Source organism: Sturnus vulgaris, chromosome 3, assembly GCF_052056855.1.
Source record: "Sturnus vulgaris isolate bStuVul1 chromosome 3, bStuVul1.hap1, whole genome shotgun sequence".
Lineage (NCBI taxonomy): Eukaryota > Metazoa > Chordata > Aves > Passeriformes > Sturnidae > Sturnus > Sturnus vulgaris.
This window is the reverse complement of record NC_142245.1, coordinates 91,906,695-91,929,581: the sequence shown is the minus strand read 5'-3', so window position 1 is coordinate 91,929,581 and position 22,887 is coordinate 91,906,695. Positions and strand designations below refer to the sequence as shown.

Here is a 22,887-nt window from a genome sequence, read left to right as displayed (position 1 = left end):
AGTGGTGCGGGGGGCTCACGGGCGGCGGCGGAGGGGCGCTATGACGTCACGATGGCAGAGAGCCAATCGGGCGGCAGGGGCGGCTCGAGAGCGGCTCGTGCGGGGCTCCCGCCGCCCGGGGCTCGGAGCCGCCGCGTCCAACAGGTCCCGGGCGGGCCGGGGAGCGGAGGGCGGCTCCGCGGGCCATGAGGGCTCCCAGCCCGGGCCGTTGCAGCGGGGGGCCCTGTGAAAAACAATATGGGACCATGTAATTAAAGACTGTCCCAATTAAATGAGCCGCGGGCCTACATTAAGGGCCCCAGGCAGATGTAGTTGATGTTTCCTGTGTTTTGAAGTAACGGGCTTTGCAACGTGACAGCATTTTTGAATGTAAGCTCTGGCTGCAATTAGGTAGGTAGTATTTTAACTCGGTCGTATAATAAAGCCGCTGTTTTTGTTGTGTAATTTACATGCATATGCTGAGCTGCTCCCTACAGTGTCAGATATCTGAGGAAGGAATCTCAAAGCACCCTCTCTGGCTCCCTTCCAATGGCAGGGATGCTCAACAGGGGAAGAAAAGTTCTCTCCAGACACTTCATTACCTCCCCGAGGTCGTAACGGGGCAGCAGTGAGGGTGCCTTGATGGTCTTACGGCCTACAGGAAGAAACACTTCCGTTTCTTTTCCCCTCTCACTATTCCCTAGTGATGAAAGATGACCTTTTAATTTCTTCCCCTCCCTAAGAGTTTGTTCCATCTCTTGTTAATTAAATGAAAATGCTACATAAATAAGGTGCAGCTTTGCTTTGCAAAGGAGAAGAGACAAGCAGTAATTTGCATGGGGTTTATTCAAGATCAAGTATCTCCACTCTATGGGAAGCAGTTAGCAATTTGTTTCCCCAACCCCCAACACAATTTTAGAAAGCTGGAATGAAAAGGGTTTCCTGGATCTTTCCCTCAGCTATAGAAGACAGCTGGTTGGGTGTAGCCGTCAAAACTGGCTCTTGCCAACCCAACATCCAGTCGCTTCTTCTGGGCAGTGATACCATGTCCACAGTCATTTACCGAGGCCCATACCCATGGTCATTTATCTGAAGCAATGTATTGCAACCTTACCTCACCTGATTGAAGCTCAGCGTGCGAACAGCTCCCAGAGTTGATGATGGGCTGTAAATAGTCAAGAAGAGGTCCCAAGAGAGCCATCTGTGTCCTGGGGAACATCACCAGCTGGTCAAAGGAGGGGATTGTTCCACTCTGCTCTGCACTGGGGTGGCCTCACCTTGAGACCTGTGTGCTGTTTTGGTCATCACAATATAAAAAGGACATTAAGCTATTTGAGAGCATCAAAAGGAGGGCTACGAGGATGTGAAGGGCCTTGAGGTGAAGCTGTGTGAGGAGCAGCTGAGGTCACTTGGTCTGTTCAGCGTGGAGGAGACTGAGGGGAGACCTCGTTGTGCTTTTCAACATTGTCACGAGGGGTAGTGGAGGAGCAGGCACTCATCTCTTTACTCTTGTGACAAGAGGCAGGACTTGAGAAGATGTCATGGACCTGAGTCAGGGGAGGTTTAAGTTGGGTATCAGGAAAGAGGTTCTTCACCCAGAGGGTGCTTGGGCACTGGAACAGGCTTCCTAGGGAGTGGTCACAGCACCAAGCCTGAGACAGTTCAAGAAGCATTTGGACAATGCTCTTTGGAATGTGGTTGGACTCTTGGGGTATCCTATGCTGGGTCAGGAGTTGGGCTCAATCATCCTGGGGGGTCCCTCCGACTCAGCATATACTAGAATTCTATGATTCTATGAGTACAATAATGCAGAGTGTTTCCCAGTGGGATCAGAAATTATGTCCCTTAACCTCTTTCTGGGATAAGACAAAATCTCTCACTAAAGTAAACACTGAGGCTATGCCACTGTTCTTTAATCTTATTTCTTTTATTAGAGTAAGATGTTAGGAATGCTATTTGGTTGATGTTGGACAGGATTTTTCCTCTTTTTGTTTTAAAGCTCAAATCTTTATTTCCCTAAAGGACCAAACCCTTGCCTATGTGTTTTAACACTTTGGAAAAAAACCCCAAACCCTACAAAAAGCAGCTCAACTGTCAGGTGAGTATGCCTTTCTGAAGACGCTTCACCCAAATTTGTGTTTTGGATGTTTCTGAAGCATCCCTTTGTATTTGTGAAAAGTCAAGCCATCTTAATTGAATAGGGCATAAGTCCCATTTTTTCTCACTTGATCCAAAATGTGCTGAACTCACTGAAACGTGACCAGCGTTGGGTCTTTTCACACTTTATTTAAAGCACTTTTCAGTGTGCTTTAAATAAAATTCCTTCCCAACAGGCATACACATTTGTTTCCATGATTTATTAATGAGAGATGATTGCACCGAGTTTTACTTTCACAGCCAAAACAGCTTTCTAAATCTGGAAGGTGCTTAAATAATTAAGACTCAATCTGGCTGTTCAAAAATAACAAATAAGAACTTGAGATGCAGAAAGGGATGGAGTGGGGCATAGGGAGTGTAGCTGAGGAGTGAGCAGCACCCTATGCAGGAAAGGGATGTGCTGCTTGCTGGTCTCCACACCGCATCCCACAGGCAGGGAAGTGTGCCCCAGGCCCACCAGAGGCTGGCATGTACCTGCTGTGCCTCCCTTCACTGTGGAGCTTGCCTTCCTTGCTTGGTGGTTGGGTTTTAATGAGACTCTGTATGCCCAGGGTGCCAAGTAAGTGGCACTGGAGAGGGAAGACACAACAGCTTATGGAGGAAACAATGAGGCTGGGGGGTGACATTTTGGTCCTGCCAGCCTGGCTCCAGCGTGAGACTCCCTGACTGCCAGCTGGTCTGCTGGTTCATCTCTTTCCTGGTCTCTCCAATGTGCTCGTGCTGTTATCAGTCAGAGAACAAGAGCAAGGTCACAGCAAGGAAAATGTCAGAATTACCCACCTGGGAGAACTTAGCAAACAATGCCAAATGTTTTGGCACTAAATGTTTGGCATTTAATAGGGGTAGGAGCTGGCCAGTGTAATTCTGGGCTGCAGATGTACTGAGTCCCAGTATCATCCTCATCTTCTTGAAGCATCTGCAGGTTTGTCAGGAGTGAAGACATTACCACTGACCTCTCCACTGAGCACTGATGAAATTGCTGCTGGAATGTTTACTCAGGAGGGGCTTCAGAGACCTTGTTATCAGAGTGGAATCAATGAGGCTGGAGTTCAGAGAAGGGCAAATTACACATTATTCAGGATTTAGACAGAAGGATTGCTAGGGCTGATGTAAAATAATACATATACTATATTGCATATAATTTTAAACTGTATCTCATGACTATTGTAATCCTGACTGTTGAGAGAGAAGAGGCAGAATCTGAGCACTGTGGAAAGCCAAGTACTAGGTGACCCAGCCTAGGCAGCAGCAGCAGAGGTGACAAAGAGGCCTCAGCAGATAGGGTTATCCTCACTTAATCAACATACACAAAGGGAAGAGGTTAAATAGATAATAGTGTTTGAGAGTATGAGTAGGAAGAGAACAGCTGGAACATTTGAAAGTAGAGTGAAAAGTCAGCGAGGGCTGCAGCACTGAGAGGACAAAAGAACTTGGAATGGAAGGACTACCAGCATGGTGTTTGAAATTAGCCTGGCTAAAGGGTTAGAAGTATGTGTTCCAGGAAAACAAGCCCAAATGGTCTTTTTTTTTTTTTTTGGGGGGGGGGGGGGTGAGTTACCAAATCTGTCTTCTTTAAAAAAAAAAAAAAAAAAAAAAATAGAAATCCTAGCTATGCCTATGTAGTAGTGGTTCGTCATACACACTGTAATGAATAGGTTCTTGTTTTGATTAGGAACAAATTAATCCATTTTTTCCAGAAGTAAATTAACAAATTGATTAGAATAAATAACCATCATTTGCCACTCAGTCATCTTAACGGGATTTTTCAGTTCTGCCTGAGTTTGCCTTGGCATCCATCCAAGCTGACTGTGGCAGCTCCATGTTCTTTATCAGGGCAGTAAATGGGATGTGATTACTGCTCCTAGATCAAACACTGGACTAAAGAATCAGGCTTGAAACTGCAACATCTGTTTGTTCTGAATATGGTGGTTTTTTTCTGTTGTGCAGACGACAAATGCTTCATGCTGTGTGTACAACTTTGTCTCAGTTTTAAGTACTTGACCTTTGTAGGAAAAGCTTCCAAGCAAGTCTTCCTTCACAATTTTGTATTTTCAGGTCTCATAAGCAAATTACTAGACGAAGCTGCTATTTTTGAGATTGCAACACAGAACTGGTGTGAACTCTCTGTTCTGAGGTATCATCACGTTACAAAGTAGTCTTAGTTTTTGAGGGTGCTTTTTGCAAAATTCTTACAAGCTAGAGTGGAAAAAAATTCTTGGCCCTGTGTTCATAATCCATTTTCATGCATTTTACATTAACAGTAGTTACTATTCTGCATTTCCTCTTTCTTTTATGTCTCCCTGCAGTGTGCAGTGCTGTAGGCAAATAATTGAATAGGATTGAAGACCTGCACCAACTCACCAAACTTTAAACTGTGTATTTTAAGACACAGATTTAGCCCAAATAGTGTCCCACAAGACCAAAATATTTTGTTTCTTGTCAAATAGATCAAATAATTATGGAGTTTTCTCTATCACTAATGTTAGTATGTTCTTCTTTCTCACCATGCTGCTCATAATTTCAGAGAGAGAAGATGTGATTAAAGTCCACCCTTGTAAATGCTGCTAAAACTTTAATTACCCAGAGTTCAGAGAATAACGAGTCCCAAGAATCTTGCCACTATATAGCAGGTAGTTTGCTCCTACAGCACTGCTGGGGCTGCAAATAGGAGACACAGAAAGAATAACAAGGTGTTTCTGATGATCAAGTAGTTCCAAAATGGGCGTGAAGAAAGTGGTCACTTAACCCAGAGTTACGCAGTGATAAACTCAGCTAACGTGTGGCTAGAGCCGTCTGTCACCAGTCTGCCTCCTCTTTCACAGTGTCTGCAGGAGACGTGGAAATCTGTACTGGCTTGTTTATAATCCTATACTCAAACCACACCTCTCCCTCTGGAGCAGACCCAGACTCTGGCAGGGCATGACCCACCTTGGCCCCTCCAGGGGTTGCTGGTGGCTGCAGTGTGCTGGGGAGGGGACAGCATGGAGAGTCACCCTGGTGTGCCTCTGTCACACTGCTCTGCTCCCATCTCAGACAGCCCTGTGAGTCCAGCCTTGCTCTCTCCTTCCCTGCCTACCTTCGGGTATTCCCCGCAAAATTTGGGCACATCTACAGTGAAGAGCAGAAGCTCTTTAAGGGGAAAGTGTATTTTCACTTCATGTAGCAAGCAGCTTCTGCTGGAGGAGAGTGATTTTATAAGAGCTAATGCTAATCACAGTAGGGCAAACAAAGTATAGACTGCATTATTTTGCATTAGTAATTGGATGCCTTGCTCCTTGCCTGTTCCTGCTATGGTGTATTTTTGTTGACTTGTGGTATGGATTACAACATCTAATCCTTCAAAACAATGTGTGATTTTCCAAAGAATCATAAATCCATCGTTGTCCATTGCACTCTGACAACAATTTTCTTCTTAATCTTGGAACTAGTGGCACTGGGATTTTGAGCTGTCATGTTACTCAGTATAAGGGAGCTGGTAAGAGTGCAACACTGTATTTCCATGAAGATTATTAGGTGTTCTGATTTAGAGATCACTTAGGGCAGCATTTTCAATACCTCTTCATGTGCCATGCTTTTCTCTTTAATCACAACCAGTATAAACTGAGATAATCCTGTTGTTGAGAGAAAACACTGTCTTACTGCTTAGAACAAATAGTAAATCATGTTTTTAAAAAAGATATGAGGGAAAGTATTTTTGTAAATGCCCTGGTTTGCCTGGAAACATGTAATGAATCTGAATGGTTATCATTCCATGTTGGAATTTTTAAAGTATTAAATCCATTCAAACTGCTTTGTTGGTGGACCTCGTGGTGCCAACTGCTGATGGTCAGGATAGTTATTAAGTCATCACTGTTGTCATGTTTTTGAGGAGGCTGTTTCTCTACAGAGCACTTTGATTCCGATATAAGTCCTTTACTCTTTCAGCCTTAAGTATCCATTGAAAATCTATTGTGCATTTTGAGAAAACCATTATACCTGGACATTTGTCCTGAGTTAAAACTATTGTATACTATTCTAATAGTCTATTTTATTGAAGTATCAGTATCTGTGCAGACCAGCCTGCAGCCTGCCTTCCTGGCTGCAGGATACTAAAGCCTCAGCACACAACTCCGAGCCCTCCCCTGCCCATCTTCCTAGCAGAACTTGCAAATCCAATGTGCTGTCTCTGTTGCTTGCTCAGCTAAAGTGTTCAGATATCTTTTCCCACTTATAAGGATTATTTCAGCTCTCTCCTGGGAAAGCAGAATCTGCCTTTGCCCTGTGGTCTTTGCAGTCTTCTTGGGACCTACACTTATGTGGCCCAGGAAAGAGGAAGGCTGAGAATGTATTTTACAGACAGCTGGGAAAAAAAAGCCAGGATAAAAATTAAACATACAAAGTAACTGGTGTTTTGGGGTTTTTCTCATTCTCACTGACCATCTTCAGAGTGCCTTCTGGAGATGTGCAGCTGAAGAGTGAGCCACTCAACACAGTGGCTGCTGTTGCTGTTTCTAGCTCTGCTGCTGATCTCAGGAGAACTGTGATGGGGCCCTGGGTGGGTTCCTCACCTGTAAGCTACCAGCAGCAACCTGCCAGCTATTGGGAATAATCTTTGATGAGTGATATAACAACCAATCCAGGTCAGGTTTTATGTAGGAAGTATTTTAACATAACCCTTCTTCTTGTCAGATGAAATGTATCTTGCCTTTCCCTGGGAAGGATGGGTGATTTGGCTTTATTCTCCTAGGAATGCATTTTTGTTCCCAGCTGTGAACAATACAAGATAGGTACATAATGAGATAAAAAATGGTGGATATTCCTCTGTTCCTCCCTCACTCTTATCTTGTTTTGACCACTCACACTGTAAACTCAGGGCAGGGATTCTTTCCCACTGTATGCATACATAGCACACTTCAAATACTTAGATGGGAGAAGGGTACAGAAATGTCACATCCCCTGAAGCAATTTTGATAATGACCCAAGGAGCTCTAGGGGAAGACTGGGTACACTCCTGGTCGCTATCCAGAGCAGCCTCATGGGCTCATCATGAGGTTGTAAGTAAGCAAAAGTCTTAGAGATGGCTGAATCCATTCCCTTACCCTTAGGCAGAGTGTGATTTTCCACAGCATATCCAAAGATACTGAACTATTCCTGCTGTGCAAGGTCAGCAGCCAAAAAGAACATCCCCAGCCCCACGGACCATCATGTCCCAAGTGTGTAGGTTGAGACTCTGACTGCCAACCAAAGCCATGTTAAAATCCACAGGAGGTCATGATGGGGTCCTGAGAAAGAAGAGTTCTTGCTTTGAGCAGAGGCTGCAGTCCCTGAGGACTGGTCTTCAAAGAAACAAGCCTGATTTACACTTTTGAAAATAAATTACATTTAAAACAATGCTCTGCTCAGTCTCATTAATTTCTTCTTGAGCGCCTTGCCTTCCACACAACTCTTTTTAAACAGTGTCTACTTACTTCACCATGAAAATAGTACTTAAAATACTTGGGTTTGCTTCCAAAACGTTTTGTTTTTTTTTTTATTGCTGCTGAGGTGACATTTATCCAGACTTGTCTTTTATGTATAAAAACATTTGTGCTTTACAGTCTTGTCTTTTAGTTTTATGTTTTTTTCATTAAGCCTTACACCTATTTTGATGACACCTAACATTTCTCCTGTGCCTCTGGTACATAATTTGGTCTGTAGTCTTCTTTCCAAATTCCCACCTTCATAATTTATTGCATTTTTAGCATTTTCAAGCTGCAGTCTGCTAAAACCTGTTTATTTGTCTGCTGTAATTTTTGTTTCCAATTCTTTGACACAAATTTTTATTTCAGTGCTTGAGCAGCAAAGTCTGACTAACAGTTATTAGGATTTCTTGTTTATTGGGCTGTTTGAAAAGGAGGATGGCATGATTACACTATTGTCAGAATGTACATAATGATCTTTCACATCCATATCCATCCTACTTAGCTTCATGGTACTGATGATGTGATAGATGTGGGTCATACTGACTGCTTCCCTCATAACTCCATTGTAAATGAGGCGAGTTCTGCTTTTTGAGTCCTGCTACAGTTTTGTCTCTTGCATTTAGGGTTTATCTTTTCCGTGATTTCTGTGGCAAAATATTTTGTTTCTGAATTTGATCTCGTTTTCTGCTTCGGCTGTATCACTGTCTAATAGCTGTACTGTTACGATTTGATAACTTTAAATACAAAACTTGTATCTAATCGAATTAATCTGTATTCTTGTAATTGTGTTTTTCTCATTTAAAAGGAAGCTCTTTAGTATGGTTGGACTAAAGACTGTTTTTATTTTATTGTTGAAGTGATTTTATTCAGTGAATTTTTCTAAAATTGAAAGTTGCTGTGACTTGTTCACTGCTACCCCCAGCCTCTGTGTGGGAATGGCTGCTGTGGGATGTCTCTGGACCCTTACATCTCCAAAACGGCTTCTCTGGGTCAGGACAAAACAGCTGGAACTCAGAAATGCCAAGTTACTGCTCTTTAATGAATTATCACATCAAGCTACAGAATTAAGTTTGTGCTCTTTCTTTCTGTTGGAAATGAGAAATGAAGCACATGAGTCTAAACTTTTGCAGATCAAAGGTACCATGCTATGCTTTTGCTGGGGACTGAGAGCTTTTAGCTCTTGCTCCTGCACAGCCACTTGGTCAGCTTCAGGCACCTGAGCCCTTACATACATTTTAACAAGAACTAAAGTAGTTCAGTATATGCTGAGGACACTAACTGCTGCTACCAGCTCTCCTAGGCACCAGCAGCTCTTCTAGGCTTGAATATGAGAGTGCCTCTGTTCTCATAATTATAGTATCACTACCAACATGCTATAATTAGACAAGTTAAAAATTGTCTGAGCTGAAATGCACTAAACTCCAGATGCAGTTATCACTGAGAAAAACTGCTTTGAAGCTTTAGCTCCAGATAGGTGATATCCTGACACCTTCCTCACCTTTCACTTGAACAGAGCTTTGTGTGTGGACTTAACACACATGGATGGTCTTTGTAAACAGCTTTTCTTATCTTTTTATTGTATACCAGTAGAAGCATTAGAGCCTCAGTGAAGTGTATATTTTACATAATTCCTTTATGCCACCTGTCAGCCAGGAGATTGTTATTTTATTACAGTAGTTTCTTATTAACTATGTGCATTTCCTTTGTAGGGGGCTGCATAGAGCATCCTCTGATACTTGGAAGAACAATCAGTTCATTCCTTTATTCTGTGTGAGGTGTCCATGCTCCTTGTTTATTACCTCTTGCAGATAATGGGTGTGAGCTCACAGCCACAAGACATTCTACCTTTGAACTGCTGCCAAATTCAATGAACTGTCAGCTTTGATGTATCCTGGTTTCTTCAACCTACTTTTGTGAGGAAAAAAAAGCATCACTGAGGCTATTTGCTTTTTCGCTATAACCGCTTCTCATATCATTTTGACAAGGTAGTTGCCTTGTTATATCCCTTGTATGGATCATTGATCGTGTCACTTTTTATAATCGTTGCATTTTTGTTCCAACCCTGCAGTGAGAGCACTGTCAGCAGAGAAAAGGTAGCACAGAGCTCAGACTTCTGCCCTGTTCTCACACATGCAGTAGCAGGAGATTCATCATCAGAGGCTCTCATCAGAAACCCCCATTCTTCACATAGTTTTGGGGCTCTTGGCAGACTTTCTGCTTCCACCCACACTGTAAAGACTTGTCTAATAGTGCCAACAGCATGAAGCCCATTAAGATCAGAATGGCAGAATGACTGAATCCAACTCTGCCTTTTGATAGTGGAGAGCTGTCTTTTTTAAAGGAAGGCAGAAAAGTGTGTTTCAACTCATAAAGCTGGCTGTTTTCTGACACTGAAGCAGCAATGTATGTTTGCCCCATAAGTGCATGGATGCCAGGGTGGGCTGGGGCAGTGCATCTCTTCCTCAGCTGTGTTTGTACTGTGCCTGCTGCAGAGAGCTCCTGCCCCATCCACAAGGAGCTCCATGGGATGTGACCTCTGGGCAAGACTACTAACTACCCCTCCTGCTTCCAACACATAGCTTTGTTATACTTGGACCCTGTGTTTTATTTCATGGTGCTTGCCGTTCCCCTGCCCTTTCCTCAACCCTAGCCTCTGCCAGACTGACTTAAAAGCTGCAGTCATCTGATTTCTTCTGGAACATTGCTCTGACAAGGAGGCTTAGTGTTCCCAGCACTGTGGCTTTAAAGGATAGTCATCCCCAGGGGTGGCAGGATGGGCCACAGAGGCACTGAGGAGCTTTGAACTCCACTCGGTGTGTATTAACACCACAGACTAGTGCCTCTCTTTAATACATTTATCAGTGTTTCTTACTGCACCATTGTACTCTTAACAGTACTTAGAATTGATTTGACATGAATCAGCAGGGGAAGCTTGCACATCCCAAATGAATGATGTGGAATGTTGGCTTTATAAAATACTCATCCCTGGTTGATGCTTGCAGCACATTACACACCTAATTGCTCACATGGACAACTGTGTCAGCAACCTGCCCGGGTAGGGTGCAATAAACACGTTATCTGTTGTCTAGATCCTGTTTTAGCTTAAACACAGGATAAAGGCTTCTAAGAAAATGAAGCTTGACTATTTAAACTCAGGTTTTACCTGATGGACTGTATATGTATTATTTTCATTCCCAGTAAAACCCAGAATGCATCAAGGTCAGTAAGAGGGGTTGTTTCCCTTGAAATCTAACAACTTTCATAGGCATGCTGGTAACTGAAAGACTAAGAAGGGGCTGGAATAATTCACTGTAGGGTTACAGCTGTGGACTAAGTAACACCCTGGAACAGCTTGCCTCGAGATCTGACACACGCTCCATCTCTGGAAATGCTCACAATAAGGTTGGGCAGGGCTCTGAGCAACCTGATCTAGTTGAAGACTTTGCTGCTTACTGCAGGGAGGTTGGACTAGGAGACTTTTAGAGGTCAAATGCAAGTGCAAGGGACAGAATGGGCCGGAGGCCTGGGAGCCACGAGAAGAATGGATCATTCCTTCCAGACCGAGTAAGCACTTGTGCTAGATTAAGGGATCATGGCTAGTGTCATTTGTCTCTGCTGACATGGGTATGGGTGCTACATGCTTTCCACTATTTGTTCCTGCTGATGGTCTCCTTTTCTAGAAAGGTACCTCTGATTAGACCTCTCATTTCTACCTCTCATTACAAACAGACTTTTGAAAATACTGACTTCTTTATCTGCTTTAAAAGCCCACAATATCTCAAAACCATACTCTTAATACATTTTCTGGTTTTATTATTTTGTATTCTTTTTTTCTCACATCAAAGGTTTATTTCCCTACATTAACTCCTCTTTTTTTGACTGAATGTTCAAGGAGAAAGAAAACCATGCTGTCAGATCTCATACAACTAGAACTGAAAGATAGTAGCTCTGCAACAGCAGATATTGACTAGACCTCTCTCAGTTCAATAATTTTTTTTCTATTTGTCAGTCAAGCCTTAGAGCAAATTAGTGCCATGACTGGCCCTTGCAAATTGCAGCATGCCCACAGGTGGTGGGACACAATGGCTCTGCTTCCCAGTCTCAGGAATGTTCCTGAGGCTTGTTAGGATGCACAGTGTAAGGGACCCCAGAGTCACACAGCTGTGAAAAACCACCACCTAGATGAAAGTAGTCCAGTCCTATGTACTTGAGAAATTCACATGTAGCTGCTGAAAGGTCACAGAATCATCTCTATAGGTACTGTAATATAAAGGAAATATTTCAGTCAAAAGAGTAAAGTCTTTCTTAAACTTCTTTAGAAACATGTATTTATAAGAGAGGGAAGCTAACATAGTTAGGGTGTGATGGATTTCTTTTTTTAAAAAAAGCAGGGCAAAGAGTGAAAAATCTGGTTTACATTTTTACAGAACCAGGATCCAGCTTCTTGAACTCAAATTGCCATTGATTTTAACAGCAGAAGGAATGAGCCTCACATTGATTTCAGACAACAACTGAAAATTGGATTTTGTGGGGCAAACTGTTCCTGGATCATGACTAATTGCATCGCTTTGGGTAAAAGCTATTTAAAAACCCCATAGTTAACATATTCCCTTTTAAATGCTATTTTATCTGGAAAAAACCCTATCTCTTGTGAAGGGGAAAAAACCCAAATTCTATACTCAGTTCTATCTACCAGACATCATTCTCCATTCTGTGAAAACTGTAAGCAGAGGAGTGAATGGGCAGACTGTAGGAATGAAGGCTGGCAGCAGGGCTGCCCTGGCTCTGTGGATCAGTGGAGTGGTGCTGCAGGGAGCAGCGCTCCCATCGCGGAATCCAAGGGCAGCCGCCGTGACTCAGGTGCCAGCTTTGGCCCTGCCCTTGCCGGGAAGCTTCTGTTGTTTCTTTTTCCACAGTCAGTCCTGCCTCCTGTCCTCTTGCCTCAGATGTGCTGCTGCGGGCCACTCCCTGAGGTACTTCAAGGCATGTTTTTGTTTTGCTGGAGGCCAAGGTTTGGCTAAAGGCATGAACAGGTTGTGCTTGGCTTGATTCATGCTCCCTCCTCTTCTGGGAATGCCTGGGGAGGTGCCCGAGGGGCAGCTTGAGGTGCTGATAACATCCCAGCAGATTTGTAGGGACATATTTCTGTCATGCCCTTTTCACATTGCTTTAGCCTTAGCTGAGGTGCAAATGTGCCCTGCCCTGGCTGGGGGCAAGTGGCCAGGCCACAGCAAATATCTCTGTGGGGTGCATGAGAAGGGAAGGCAGCACAGGGCTCCCAGAAACCACAGGAGGGGTGAAATCCTGAGCATGCCTTTGGAAAGGAAAATAAGAACTGTAGAGGAAGTGTCTTATGAGACTTCTTTGGCAAATCTTCTGGACCTTAAGAAAGAAAATCAGTTGGCATTATTTGGAGCCCTGTCCCTGAGCATGATATTTGTACAGTAGGTATCATTAGCAGAGGCTTTGCTTGTTGAGAGACCTACAGTATCCTTTTATGTTTAGATGGTTCAGATTTTTGTTAAAATTAGAATTTAATTATTTAAATTCTTGCAAACAGTGATGGGATGTGGCTGTCATGATGCCATGCCTGGCACAGCATCTCAACTGGTACCACTATGGAGACTTGTGCTAACCTGTCAGGAAGGGTAGTGGGCTGAGCAGATATGAGCTGAACAACAGTTTGGGACCCAAATTGCTTCCAGCCTCATCTAGTACCTTATCTGTTGGTCTTGCCCATCTGCAGGTCAGTTTTTGATTAGCAACATGAACCTCCACTTGGTATTTTCTTCCCCCCCACTGACTGTCCACTGGCTGATGTCTCTTCCAGTCTATCAGTCTGTGCACTTCTAACCATGACTATTGAGTGCACCCTTACAGCTATCCCCATCCCAGCATGGGGATGTTTGGGCCTTGTTCACCACAGGAACACAGAAGTCTCTTTCTTCACGCTATATCTGCATGATCATGTTGTCATCTTAAATCCTATGGCTACGACCAAAGTTCCTCCATCAGACCATGTTTCATCCCTCAGATAAATTCAAATCAGAAAAGCATTTCATATGCAATTTTTTTCAATACCAGCATTGCTGGTATCTGTCTTCAGGTACTTTCAGAACATCCTCTTTTTCTTCTAAAAATACGTACTTCCTTCCTGCACCTCCTTCCTTTTTACATTATATAGTATCACCAAAGTCACAAATATTTATGATGTTGGTTGTTCAGTTTAGTTAGCTGAGAAAAAGAATCAAAAGAAAAGGTCATAGAGTAAAACTGAAAGCTGGTGGAACACAAGTTTTTCAGCCCACATGACAGCTTCAACAGTTTGAACTAGGTTTGGTATCTTTCTGCACGTCCTAGGAGTGCCAGGGAGATGTGTAAAGCACCATGTCCTTACTGCAGCTCCTGACTGAAGGCATGTAGGTGATGCCCTCCTCTCTCTCTTTCATGTCTTGGAGGAAGATGCTTAATAATTTTGCTGGGTTTCAGATCACACAACTGGAAATTGCTTTCAAGGTCTAAAATATGGCCTTAGCCTTATTAAGAGCTATGTGCTTCCAGACAGGAGAGACCCTGCGTATAAGTGCCACCCCCTAGTTAAGGAAGTGTATGTCCACGAAATTGAACAGAAGTGCCTAGACAGCTTCCCAGGTGACAGATGGCTTCCACTGCCTGTTTGCTGTCAGCCCACAGTATGATCATGTAAAACCTGTTGGTTGCAGGGTGGAAATAACAAGTCTTCTTTCACAACTGCCCCGGGGCCAAGAATGGCAGAGCAGGATTCATCAATGTTACAAGCAAGGCTGGGCAGCTGCCTATGGCAAGACAGGGGAACTGTGGGCTGCCTACCTTGGCTGCACTTGCTCCCAAAATCCTGGCACCTGGTGGCTCTGATCCCACTTTGCTTTTTCACCTCTCCCCAGGACCGTAAGAGTCTCTTCATGCTTGAATTTTGCTTATTCTGCTGAGATATTTGGAGCCGCTGTCATTACCAAATTACTGAACTTCAACTGACAAACGTAAATCTTTAATCACAGTAATTTACCCTCAGTGTACCACTGCAAGAAAATGGATCAAATTATTCTCCCAGCTCTGTTTGGGCAGTTGCACAATTTCCAGGGTCTTAAGTGAGGGGAGGATCTGGCCCCTAATCTCCCAGGCGAGTCACAGTTGCTGCTCAGAGTACCTCCTCCCAAATCCTCTGAGCTCTTGGGCAGTTTTCCTGTTTCAAATTGCCTTGAACGTATAAAAAAAATAGAGTAATCTGTTGAGGCAAGCTTGGCTGAATGTTTCATTGTTCCTTTGTTTCTAAACACGTGGGAGCTGATTTACTTCTGCTGCTATCCAGTTAGAGAGGAACAATTGCTTTATAAAAATAACACTTGGGAAACACAAGGAAAAACAATTGGAGTTTGAACATGAATGGTCATAAGCCCAAAAAGAATCATATCTGACAATGAAGAAAAACGAAACAGATTTATTCTTTCTATATAGAAAGCAAACTATGTTTTAAAATTCATAAGAACAGATGCCCTTTGTTTTCAATGCATGGTCACAAACAGTGGCATTAGTAGCAGGAGGAAACAGTCTTAATGCTTTGCTGGGAGAAAATGCCACCGCCACTTCCCATCTTTGTCAGCTAACTATTCCCCAGCTGTGGCAAATAGCCAGGCATGGCTGGGGCATGCTTGCACTCCTCCTGAAAACCATGTTTTCCCCTTTTCCTTCCCAGCTGTATAGTTCAGGGCTTGCTCCGAGGTCACTGAGTAAGCCTGTTAAACAAGCTCAAGGTATTACTAACATTGAAATATTCCTGAGCTGCTCTTGTGATTTTTTTACAATACTACCAAAGATATGCTAGTGCAATATTTATTTCCAGGCAGCAATTGAAGAAACCAAACATATGATGATAAGTACAAATGTATTTTTGTCATCCACAGAGGGCTTTACTGAAAGCACAAGAATGAGCTCTAATGTCTGGGCTTAATTTCTCACTCTTTCTTCCAGGATCCACAAGAAATTTAGCTTGCAGCAAGAAGTGATTTTGGTTTTGCTATGAAAACAGGACAAAAGAATAGTTTTCACATAAAATCTTAAATTGTGTGCTAATCTTAACTACCAGAAGATCAGAATAATTTAAGAAAAATCTCTTAAAACACTTTGCAACACTTTTGTGTCCTCTGGTAGTGGGAAGAGGCTTTAAAATGTGGATATACTGCAGGCTATTTTATCTTGCCAGAAAGATATGTGTAAGTACATGTGTTCATCAGGGCAATAACCACTTTCTTCTCTTGCAGTAATTTGAAATTTTATGCCATTCCTTACACCTCCTGCAAAACGGACTATTTAGGACAAGACCTAAATGCAGCAGTCATCCACTGTCTCTTCTAGATTTTGTAAAGGATTAAGCTTTTATCAAAAACACCTTTTTGTGATTTTTGTATTGCTTTCCTTTTCCTTGTAATTGCACAATTCAAATACAACATTCAAAAGGGATAAATGCTCCTCAGAAACAGCTTTCTCTCTCCACCCTTTGAATACTAACAACTGCTGTAGTAGACAGGACTGGACAGCAGACATGCTGTACTCTTGATCTGTCTTCCTCTTTTAAAAATGTTAAACAAAATTTTTCCCAAAATATGTTCAATGTATTTGCAAAGGACTCTGAGGGTATTGCCTTAGTACATTTAAACAAACCCTGAGTGCAGATGTAGGTTGAACAACATGGATAAGCAGACAAGAAAAATGAAATATAATCTATTTACCCATTCCAATTGCAAAACCCTCCTGATGGATGACTCTCTGCTGTCACTTACTGTCTATGTAATGCCAAGGTAACCTCAGTGCTGTAACTGTGCATCAGGTGAGGGAACCCACATCTAGCAGGCCTACCTCAGGTTGATCTAAAATGCTCTGGACATCCCTTTCTGTCAGGCAGTGGTTTGCATGGCTCTGCATAGTCTTCATAAGTAACACATCTCTGCTCTGAGGTGTGACATCTTTTAAACAAATGCCGTATGAGGTTGAAGTTGAGGAGTGAAATATGAGATCAGTAGCATTTGAGGTACCTTCCAACCTCAACTATTATGTGCTTCTGTTCCCTAATTTCCAAATTACAATGCACTTGAACTGCACTTTCCTTTATCAGGAAAGCACATCACTTCCTGCACACATAACAAGTAACAGACAGTGATATTAGACCTCCTCCATGCATTAGAACCTCCTTCCTATTTCAGACACAAAGTGAGGATGTAGCTTTTAGATGTTTTAGAAAAGGTTGGACATGAAGACAGTGTATAAAAAGAACATTTGCTATTTGAGACTCAAATTCTGCTTGATTTATACAAGGTTGAATCATACATTTCTGAGGCTTTGCTGGAGCTGCAGTGCTTGACCAACCTCCTCATCTGTGAAGGGCTCCTTTGGTCCTGTATAGTATATGATATGTCATCAAGTACTGCTGGATGTAACCCCAAAGGCATAACATTCTTCTGGTTCTGTAGAGAGTCAGGTGACAAAACCAAGAAAATATTTGGGTACATGAAAGTTAAGATGTCATTATGTCTAATTTATAGGTATTGTTGGAACCCTGAAGCCTGGGAGTTTTGAACTTTCTGTGCTTTCTGACACTGACCCTCAAGGGAGCATTGCTTTTGACTTGAGGCCTTGGAGAAGGCTTCCGAATTTGAGTGATAGGCTTAGAATCACTGGTATGTAGTTAGAATAGAAGTGTGTAGTATCACATGTTGAAGAAGGGTTTGGAATTTGGGGTTTTAGAATATAGTAATAGGTATGGGACAAGATGGACGTTCTTGGGCATTATCTCTTTCTTCCTTCTTGTTCCTTCTTCTTCATGATTTCAGGGAGTAGTTTTTGGTTGGATAGAAAGTACTGCACTGCAGGTCACGGGTGTTTGATCATTGGATCAAAAGTATAAATAATATAGATGTTAGCTTTTAATTGGATAGTTGGGCTTTAGAAGACCTTGTAACTAGCTAGATACACTGACATTTTCTTGCTTTTAGCTTGTTAGCTAGAAGTGTTGCAGAACTCTCTGTACTTTAGATAAGAATTAATAAACAACCGAGTCCAAACAAGAAAATCCATCTCTCGTGTGTTCAATCCTCTCAGACTGAAGGCAGAAGAAAAAAGAAGGTAACCACTAATATGTGGAGCCACTAATAGATCTAACCTGTTTCTGCCAGTGGAAGTTGGCGAGAGGCACATAAGCTGTATCTATACTAGTAAATGAAATAGTCAGGAGGGCTGACTCACCTGCCAGCTTTACTTGTGTCCATGTGCTGGCTTTGGCTAGGGTAATTTTCTTTACAGTGGCAGGTATGGGGCTATGTTTTGGATTTCTGCTGAGCACAGGGTTGATAATATAGAGATGTTTTTGTTATTGCTGAGTAAGGCTTACACAGAGCCAAGGCCTTTTCTGCTTTCCATACTGCCACACTGGCGAGGAGGCTGGAGGTGCATGGGAAGCTGGAAGGAGACACAGGTGACCCAAACTGACCAAAGGGATATTCCAGACCATACAGCATCATGCTCAGTATATAAAGTGAGGGGAAGATAGAGGATGGGCCGGGGGGGGGCATTTGGAGTGATGGCATTTGTTTTCCCAAGTCAGTGTAATATGTGATGGGGCCCTGCTCTCCTGCAGATGGCTGAACATCTACCATGAATAGCAGTGAATTAATTCCTTGTTTTGTTTTGCTTGCATGTGTGGCTCTTGCTTTTTCCATTAAACTGTCTTTATCTCAACACACAGATTTTCTAGCTTTTACTCTTCTGATTTTCTCCCTGATCCCGCTGATGAGAGAGTGAGCGAGCAGCCGTGTGGGGCTTGGCTGCTGGCTGGGGATAGACCACACCATCATACAGCTAAATTCTACCTGCCTCTGAATAGTGTGGCTGCATCCTGCCTGTGTGACTCGTGGGCTGTGCCTGCAGAGTACAGGGGAACTTGAGCTAGGACCATGCAGGGAATAAGCTGACCATATATTTTTGTACAAATATGTGACCAGACAGGCCATTTATGCTTTCCTTAGACTATATCTGAGCCCCAGGTATTTTCTGTCTAATGGGTAGAGCTAGGTATCCATTCCATGATTCCAAGTAACAAGTAATTCCATCAAAGTGTCTAGTTAATATTAACAGGCTGTTAGAACAGCATTGCCCAAGATGTGGCCTGTACCCATTAATCAGGTCATAAGACATCACTGGGAAAGTAGTTGGGACATGAGAAAGAGCAACTAGAGGTAGATTAATACATTACTTAAGTAGTTAGGGAGATGATGTGAATCACTCTTGTTCACTGAGAACAGGAACATGGAGCAGAGCAGTTGAAAATACTGCTGCATAGCAAAGTCAGTAGGAAACACTGGGACTTTCTTTCTATCCTGGATAGTCAAGGCTCTTAGACAGGTAGCCCCATGAGAGACCTGAGTCATCTCATGAGAGGCACGTACCTGTTCTGTGTGACTGCTGAGAGGGCTGGGAAGGCTTCACCCTGCTGTCAAGGAACACAGTAACATGGCTGCAGCTGGTCTAGTTGTCTCCTGTGCAATGCTACTGTGTTTGGAGGGCTCACCCAGAAAGCTGAAGACTTTAATTCAGTTGCATGCTCAGCCACAAACAGCCATCCACAAGGGGAGGCCCCAAGCATGGGCTACTCCCACTGGAGTCGGGCATGTGCATGTTGGTGACTGGGAGTTTACCTGCTAGGGGACCTCTTCTGAGTTGCTGATTCTCTTCTCTGCTCTACTAGTGACTGCTTGAATTCCAATCCAGCTTCCAGTGCCTACCTGATAGGCTGAAGTCTGTCCTTTCTACTATGCCTGCTTCCCAATTAACACTGAATTTTGTAAGAACATAATTTAGTCAGACCAGAAAGCCAATGTTCTCTCCCTGACAGATGTGGATGCTTAGGGAAAGAACACAAGGAGCAGCTGGTACAAAATGATCCTTCCCTGACTTATTTACCCCATTCCAGCATCCCATGGTTTGTGAATTTCCTTGGACAGAAATGACACCCATGGAATGGTAACCAGAACACTGAATATTAAACCAGATGATGACAATAATAGTAATGACAATGATGATGATGCCATTATCTAAGTGCTAGCCACATCTCTTCCATTAATTTGGCTGATAACTTGGAAAACCCTTTTATATTTTTGCCTCTTCAATGATCAGTTCCACAATTTACTTAGATGATTCAATCATGTTTATCCCCCAGACACCTATTTTAAGGAGAACGATTTCTAAATTATTTTGTCTGCCTCATTATGAAAGATCTTCTGTTTTTCTGAAAATTCCCCTTTGGCCTTGGTCATCTCTTGCTCTATTTTATGTGTTTTGAGATTAAGCAGGGAAAACATTCACGCCATGCAATGTGTATTATACAGAGGTTTACAAATGTGTACTGTTTTGTTCTCTGTGGTGGAAAAGTCCAATAAAAAGGCTGGAGAATTTCCATCCTTTCCTCTCTCCCCACTAGAGATTCTTTAAAAATTATGTTAAGGAATTGGTTTATGTACTCTGTGTGGAGACTGTATATGTAAACCCTCAGAAGCAGCAGCATATCTCTGTTGGGTCTGACTGAGTTACAGTTCACTGCTCCCTCCCTGTGCTGTGCTTTGCATTGGTAGCTGGAAGGGTGTTAACACACCAATGTTGTGGCTACTGCTGAGCAGCACTGTTCCTGTAACATTCCTTCCCCTCCACCAAGGGACTGGGAGTGGGCAGAATTCTGGGAGGGGATGCAACAAGGCTAACTGACCCAAATTAACCAAAGGGATATTCCATACCATATGATGTCAGCTCAGATATGAAAGCTAAGGGAGGGAGGAGGAACGGGGAGGGCATTTGTTATTCTGCAATGTTTGCCTTCTGGAGCTCCATGCGCTGAAGTCCTGCTTCCTGGGAAGTGCCTGAATATTGCTTGCTGATAGGAAGTAGAGATTGACATTTCCCTTTGTTTATGCACAAACTTTTTTTTTATTATTTATTTTTTTTTCTTTTGTAAACTGCCTTATCTCAACATAGGAGTTGTTTTCCATCTTATTTTCTCTACCCTGTCCCACTGGGAATGGGAGTCATAGAGTGGCTTGGTGGGCACCAAGCACCCAGCCAAGGTCAACACATTAGGGTACATTTTTTGGCAACCTAACTTCAGGCAAGATAAAGGCAGTTAGTTATTGCATGCTATAGTAAATAGTAAGTATCGAGTAGCAAGCTCCTGACATTGAATTTGTCAGCTGCACTGCTTATCTTCTGTGGACGATGAGGGAATACACCTCCTTCTCCCTGCCTGAGATTGATGTGAATGTTTTTATAATGCAGTCTCCCATGGTCTCTGCTCATCCTTATGCAAGCTGCAATACTACTAGCTAATACTGTTAATCATACTAATACTGTTGGCAGGCTACGGAGTTCATAGAATCCAGCATCATCTTGGTGTAAGAGAAAACAATCTTTAGGTGAGGAGCTATTGAAATCTACCCTGAGGCATCCAGTTCCTGGGTGGCAGGGTTTGTGGAAGGATTTGGGCAAGTTTTTAGGATGGTTATCACCTCCCATTACTTAGGGTTTTACACCTGAACAGGTAATAAACTCTGACAAACTGATCCGTCAACTGATAGAAGGGTGTCTTGCCCACCCCAATGAAAACCAGCAGCTTCTTGCCCTGTACTGGGGCCTGGCATGTGCCTATTGAGCAATTGCACAGTCCTCTCAGGGGACTGTAGTTGGGGCAGGAACCCAAACTTCATTTGAAGAGACTATGGCTGAGACAGGGACCCAAACTACAGCAACTGCAGTAATTCCTCCAGCAATAAAACCAAAAGATGGACAAGGTGAGTTACAGGCCCATACCACCAATTAGTAAGAGAGGAGGAGGAAGAAGAAGCAGTAGAAGGAGCAGCAGAAGAAAGAAGAAACACAAGAAGTAGAAGAAGAAGAAGAAGAAGAAGAAGAAGAAGAAGAAGAAGAAGAAGAAGAAGAAGAAGAAGAAATGATAGGAAAGGAGGAGTTAGATCAAGAGGCAGGTCCTTCAACAAAGAAATTGCCTTGAGGTAAATTAAACAGGAAGCCACGGTTACTCAGTCCTTGACCTCATCTGAACTTCAAGAACTTGTGAAAAGATTACAGCCACCAGCCAGGTGAGTGGATTTCTGCCTGGCTGCTTTAATGCTGGGATAGTGGTGATGACATTCAGCAGTTAGAAGGTCATGAAGCCAAAGAGCTGGGATCACTTGCTAAAGATCAGGAGATTGAAAGAGGAATTGGAAAAGAAAGAGCAATTTGTTGCCTCTGGTGATGGCTTCTCTCAAGAATGAGGGCAAGATATCCATTTAAGGAAGATCTTGTAAACTCCGTAGGGAAGTGGGTCACTGCAGATGAAGGTATCCAGTACCTGAGAGAATTAGCAGTGCTGGAAATTGTCTGTAGTGATCTAAAAGGTGACAGGTCCCTAAAGGATCAGAGGATGCTCCTTGCACAGTTGCCATGTGAAGGAAGGTGGTTCAAAGTGTCCCTGTATCATACTCCAGCAGCTCGGTTGCATTGCATTACCCACAAGTAAATACACCAGCCATAGACATGGTGTCCTGGCTCTGAAATGTAGAATAAACTCTGGGTACTTCCTCATCCTAACAAGCCCACACCCCGGGTTTTAGGGGCAGCCCAAGAGATCAGTCCTCTCCTGGCCCGGGCACAGGGAAGAGAAGCCCCAGGCACAGGCCATGTGGTGAGCAGTAGACTCTGGTGCCCTGAATGAAGTCAGGCCACCCTACCAGACATGTGGGAGCTTCAATATGAGCTGGAGTCAAAGGCAGCCAACCAACTGAGACACTGTAACTCCCATCCATGAACTAATTCATTGACTGGAGAGCCAAGGAGTGACCAGCAGGACCTGCTCACTCTTTAACAGTCCTGTACAGCCTGTGCCAAGGTCTGTTGGGGAATGGAGGCTGACAGATTATCGTGGCCTGATGAAGTCATGCTGCTTCTGAGCGCTGCCATAACAGACATGTTGGAACTTCAGTGTGAGGTGGACACAAAGGTGCCACAATTGATATCATTGATGCATTTTTCTCAGTGCCCCTGGCAGCAGAATGCAGGCTACAATTTCCTTTTCATTTGGAGGGGTGTCCAGTACACCTAGAACCAGCTGTCTTGACCAGCTAACAAGAAGGAAACACAAGCTTTTCTAGGCCTTGTGGGGTTCTGGGGAATGCATATTCCAGGTCATGGCCAGCTTGTGAGCCCCCTCTATTGAGTGACCCAAAAGAAGAACCAACCA

The 22,887-nt window shown here is 43.3% G+C and overlaps 1 pseudogene; it reads left to right on the top strand.

The window, feature by feature from the left end:
- The first annotated feature begins 40 nt into the window (after positions 1-40).
- On the top strand, positions 41-22,343 carry LOC148224480 (uncharacterized; annotated as a pseudogene).
- The last annotated feature ends 544 nt before the right edge of the window (positions 22,344-22,887 follow it).